This window comes from Rhinolophus sinicus, linkage group LG04 (assembly GCF_036562045.2).
Source record: "Rhinolophus sinicus isolate RSC01 linkage group LG04, ASM3656204v1, whole genome shotgun sequence".
Taxonomy (NCBI): domain Eukaryota; kingdom Metazoa; phylum Chordata; class Mammalia; order Chiroptera; family Rhinolophidae; genus Rhinolophus; species Rhinolophus sinicus.
This window is the reverse complement of record NC_133754.1, coordinates 12,717,243-12,723,399: the sequence shown is the minus strand read 5'-3', so window position 1 is coordinate 12,723,399 and position 6,157 is coordinate 12,717,243.

Genomic DNA, 6,157 nt, shown 5'->3' with positions numbered 1-6,157 from the left:
AAATCTGAGATGGCGTTGGTCTGGGGAAATCCGTACATGCACACCACCTTGGTGATGCCCTGGTCCCCGCCCATAATGGCTGGAGCTGCATTGCCCAGGGCACTCTCAGATGCTTAGTGGCTAGCTCCACCTGACAGGTGTGGAGGCCTTTTACAGCAGCGGCCATCCTGCAGTGGCCCAGGAACAGTTTGTGGTGGGCAGTGACAAAGACCCTGTGCCACAGCCTTTCTCAGGCAACTCTCAGGGACCTGTGGGCCTGAGGTGAGCAGGGGCTGGCCATGTGCTCTCAGGACTTTTTTGTGAAGTGGTCATAGCCCAGCAACACCGCAAGAAGAGAAACTGTATTAACTTTGTAAAAACCACTGCCCACACCCTGTAGCTCCTCGGAATCCTGCCCTGCCCACCTAGAGCTGCATTGCTGGAAGCACTCTCAGCACTTGGGTGGCTGTCCCTGTCCCACAGGCTGCTGAAGACTTTTACAGCAGTGGAGAGCCTGCGGCTGCCTGGGGTGGGGATTTTGGTGGGGGGAAGTGGCCCAAAACCTGTGCTACAGACTCTCCTGGACAGCGCTTGGAGTTTGCAAGCCTGAAGTGAGTGGTGGCTGGCTGCAGTGATCTCGGGGCACTTTGCAAAGTAGTCACAGGCTGGGTACTGGTGCAAGACCTGAGTCTGCATTAACTTGGTAGAAACCTCAGTCCATGCCTGTGACTCACTGGGATCCCCTCCCCTCCCCATCCCCCAACTAGGGCTGCATCACTGAGGGCACTCTCAACTACAGGTCAACCAGCCTGGCCCATGCACCTAAGGAGGCTCTTTCAACAGCTGAGACTTTTAGGCAGCCGGCAGGTGGCAATAGGCCTAGAGGGCCCTGGGCCATTTGCTGAGCTGCCTCAGGCCCACTTCTGGTGGCAGTTGGCCTCAGTTCAGAGCAAGGTCAGCCCCACATGCTTCCAGGTCCAGCACAGGCAGCAGCCAACCACGTACAACTTTGTGGCTCCTACCATGTAGCTGTGGGCCAGTCACAGGCCAGGCTGAAAGTGGCATGTAAGGGAGACCCTCCTAAGAGACACCAGGGACAACACACCTAAAGGCCAGCTTCAGACCACACTAGAGAACTCTCTGGTTATCCCCACAAGTGGAAAACCCAAAGGGCGGTCTTAACAGGCACAAGAGCCCATGGAGGGCAAATCCTTGTCTGAGAGGTCAGCTCCCACACAGCAACTCATATACTGTGGACGTAGCCAATCCCAGTGAGCCTGGGAGGCAAGGGAAAAAAAGCATTTGACTAAATCCAGTATCCATTTATGATATAAACTCTCAGCAAAGAGGGAATAGAGGGAACATATGTCCACATAATAAAGGCTGTATATGACAAGCCCACAGCTAATATCACACTCACTGGGGGAAAAGCTAAAACGATTCCCCTAAAGGTCAGGAACAGGACAACAATGTCCACTATCACCACTTTTATGCAACATATTGTTGGAATTCCTAACCACAGCAATCAGACAAGAACAGGAAATAAAAAGCACCCAAATGGCAAAGAAAGAAGTTAAGTTGTCATTATTTGCAGATGAGATAAAATTATATAGAGACAACACCAAAGATTCCACCAAAAAACTATTACAACTGATAAATTAATTTAGTAAAGTAGCAGGATACACATAATCCTAAAATCCGCAAAAGACCCTGAATAGCCCCAGCCATCCTCATAAAGGAGAACAAAGCTGGAGGTATCAGCTACCTGATATCAAATCATACTACAAGGCCATAGTAATCAAACAGCGTGGTACTGGCATAAAAAAACAGACATTGATCAGTGGAACAGAATAGAGAGCCCAGAAATAAATCCATGCCTATATGATCATTTAATCTATGAAAAAGGAAGCAAGAATTTACACTGGGGTAAAGACAATCTATTCAATAAATGGTGCTGGGAAAACTGGACCACCTTCTTATGCCATATACAAGAATAAACTCATAATGAATTAAATACTTAAATGTAAAACCTGAAACCATAAAACTCCTAGAAGAAAATATAGGAAGTAAACTCTCAGGCATTGCCCTTAGTAATATTTTCACTGATATATCTCCTAGGGCAAAGGAAACAAAAGAAAAAATAAACAAATGTGACTACATAAAACTAAAAACCTTTTTCACAGCAAAGGAAACTATCAGTAAAATGAAAATACAGCCTACTGAATGGAATAAGATACTTGCCAATGATATATCTGATAAGGGGTTAATGACTAAAATATATATATAAAAAAAACTCATACAGCTCAACACCAAAGCAAGCAAGCAAACAAATAAACAAACAAAAAAACAATGCAATTAAAAAATAGGCAGAGGACCTGAATAGACATTTAAAGAGGTCATACAGATGACCAATAGATATATGAAAAGTTGCTCAATGTCACTAATCATCAGAGAAATGCAAATAAAAACCACCATGATATACCACCTCACTCTTGTCAGAATGGCTATCATCAATAAATCAACAAACAAGTGCTGGTGAGGATATGGAGAAAAGGGATCCCTTATGCACTGTTGGTGGGATTGCAAATGGTGCAGCCACGATGGAAAACAGTATAGAGGTATCTCAAAAAATTGAAAACAGAACCACCTTATGACCCAGCAATTCCACTTCTGGGTATTTATCCAAAGAAATTCAAAACACTAATTCAAAAAAATGTATGCATTCCTACGCTTATTGCAGCACTATACACAAAAGCTAAGACATGAGAACAGCCGAAATGCCCTTCAATAGACCATTGGATAAGGAAATTGTGGTATCATTCTGCCACAAAAAAAGAATGAAATCTTACCATTTGCAACAACAGGGATAGACCTAGTGTATATTATGCTAAGAGAAATAAGTCAGACTGAGAAGTACCTTATGATCTCACAAATACGGTATGATCTCACTTATATGTGGAATCTAAAGAACAGATATTTTTTTTTTTTTTTGCTAGATGGGGGGAGGTCGGGGGATGGGTGAGAAAGGGAAGTACAAATTGGTAGTTACAAAATAGTCATGGGAATGTGATTTGTAATATGGGGAATATACTCAAGTGTTGTAAAACTAAGGTGTTGGGTGGGTGCTGGACTTGACGGGGGGCATCACTTCATAAGTTGTACAGATGCCTGAATACTGTGCTGTACACCTGAAACTAATATAAAATAGTATTGAATGTCAACTATTTTATATATATGCTCCCCCATCCACCGTCATGGGATGTAGCATACAGCATAGGGAATATGATCAATGGTGTTGTAATAGGTATGTATGGTGTCAGATGGATAGACTTCTTAGGATTAGCACTTTGTGAGGAGTATAAATGTTTAATCATTATATTGTTTTATACACCTGAAACTAAAAATAATAATAAAAAAGGCATTAAAACTGAAATAATATATATTTCTGAATCTTTTGAGAATAAGGCTGTTTTTCTGTAAATTGTAAAAAGAGATATTAAACAAAGTGTTAGTAAGTTAAATATGGGCAGAATCAGAACAACTTTACTTTTGATTAACCAGTCTGAAAATGACTTTGATGGCAATTGCAATCTCTCTTTTTAACCTGATCACTGAAGAAGCCAATGATACAATATTTCATCCAATTGTGGATGAGGCAATTTAAAAATGAAAAAAAAAAATGTCATTCACCCCTTAAACATATGGCTACTGTTTAAATTCCCTCTGTCCTTAATTTTGTCATACTGGCTTTTGAAATTATTTGACTCTCATGTCTCTATATGTGTATATTAATTCATATATGTGGATGTAATATTTTAAAATCTCTTCAATATTACCAGTGTTTATATAATTATTTCTAAGAAGCCAATTAGTAATCCTATTAATTTAGTATGTGCAAAATTTAATGATATAAAGGAATTCAATAAAGTGTATATGACTACTTCTAGATGAGACAAAATACTATTTCATAAAATTCCTTTAGAATATTTTGGAAAACATCACACCAATGTTGGGAAACATTTTTATAGATGGCAGTAAAAAAAATGAGGGCGATCATAAGAGAGGCACAGTTCTTATGATGTCTTTTCATTTTCTTGAAAACTGCATTCCCTGTTCTCTGTTTTTCAAATTTTTTAATACTATTAGGAACTATTAAGATAGAGATGATCTAAATTCTATGATGTGACCATTAATTTAAAGGGGAAGACATATTACTGGAATACTAATATTTCAGTGATACATTTAAGGTACTAGAGAGGCAAGATGTTAGCTAGGGCAAGATGGTAGAATTCCCAAAATCTGGAACCAGCACAGGAACTGAACTTCTCATTCAAGGGCGGAAGCCTTCCTAGCTTGTTGCCCTTGGGTAAGGACATTTACCTCTTTGAGCTTCAGAATCCTTAACTCTGTACAGTCTTGTGAATTTGTGAAAGTGCTCTGTGAATTGGAAAATTCCCTACAAACAGAATTTATCAGTATTAATTTAGGTTTGTGTAATTATTCTTTTAGATGTCTGGCCTGAAGCTGAAAACCCCTAGGGAAGTAAGCACGATTTTCAGATAAGGACTGCTGAACACCAATGTTTTTAACAAAATACAAGGACAATCTGTATAAAGTGAACAAGAAGTGGGTTCCAAACTTGGTTCTGCTTGTTTATTAACAATGTTGAAAAATGTTAAGAAATAAAGTTGGCTGAGCAAGATAACTTCAGGAAACTAGATTTTTAAATGCACAGCATAATCAAAATTTAGTTTATTAAAATGCTATAATTTAATTGTGTATAAAAAAGGGAGTAGAACAAATAATAAGTTGTTCTTCTCAAAGTGAAGTGTTTCATTTGTAAGACAAAAAATAGAATACCTATTTTGATCTAATGGGTGATAAAGTCAACATGTGTGATACAGTGTGTACCAAGACCACTGAAATCTTCCTTCCTTAATCCATCTTTGCATGTAAGATACTCATTACCACATTAAATAGTTTGAAAAAACTGAGGCATTTTTTTGGATGACTTTTTCTGAAACATTAAAAAGGGGGAACAGTAAAAGAACTGTATCCTCTTTTAATAATACTGAGAATTTAATCCCTAATGCACAACGGATTTCCAGTATTATTAGTGTCTAAAATGAACAGAAAATGATATATTTCCTTGCTGAACCATGTGCAACCATCTCCAAAGGCATGTAATAAAGAGTTTGAGAATGGGTCATTAACTTGCTGATCTATTTCTATGTGCCGTATTGATGAACTTTAGGAATAGGTTCTCTTCATATTTTACAAAGAATTGTCTATGATTGTCAAATAATTATAACTTGTGGGCATAGCTGCTTAAAACAAACATAATTGGAAGAGCTTTAATAAACCATTGACATGGAATCAGCCTGTAACACATGTTCCATTCCTGACTTCCTCCTGATTGCAGCGTAGCCAGGTAGGTTCTTCATTTGAATGATTCAGTGCTCCCTCAACCCCAGTCAGATGGTTCAGGTGAGTCAATAAACAGCTTGCTCTGCTCTCACACTTGAAAGCAGTGAATGGCTGCTAGGTATGTGGTTTTCGCTCTTCTTAAAAGCGAAATGATTTTCATTATGAAAAAGTCACAGTGTCAAAGAAACAGCAGGTCAATTCCTATTTTTGTATGTATCACCTAAGCACAAACAATAAGTTCTCTGAGGGTAAAATGTAATTGATTTAGTTCTTTGTACCTGAGGATCCTTGCACAGTACCTGACACCTAAGTGATGCTCAATGAAAAAAGAAACAGAGAAGTCACACACAAAAAAAAAAAAAAAAAATGAAATGAGCAAAAGAAATGAATAGATAAGCCGTTTCGTCGACCCCAAATGACTCGAAAACTTACGTCTTCTTAAGTACGAGAAAGCAATGCACTTTTCTTGATATATGTTATGCTTTCAGAAGAACAGTAAAATTAAAAGAAAAAATCTAAGGAGGCAGAATGTTATGTTGGTTTGTGATTTTGGAGATGCCATTCTCTGAGAGTGAGACAGCAAAACTACGGGGTATGTGGAGTAACTGCAGAAAATGCAACACACTGAATCCAATTTATAAATAGTAATGTGAGTTAGAACTTACCTGTTTGTTTCACTCACCGGACTGTGACCCAGGCATCGTTCCTTGTTTACTGTTTACTCCTGGGGCATGAAAGCCCAGAGCAAACA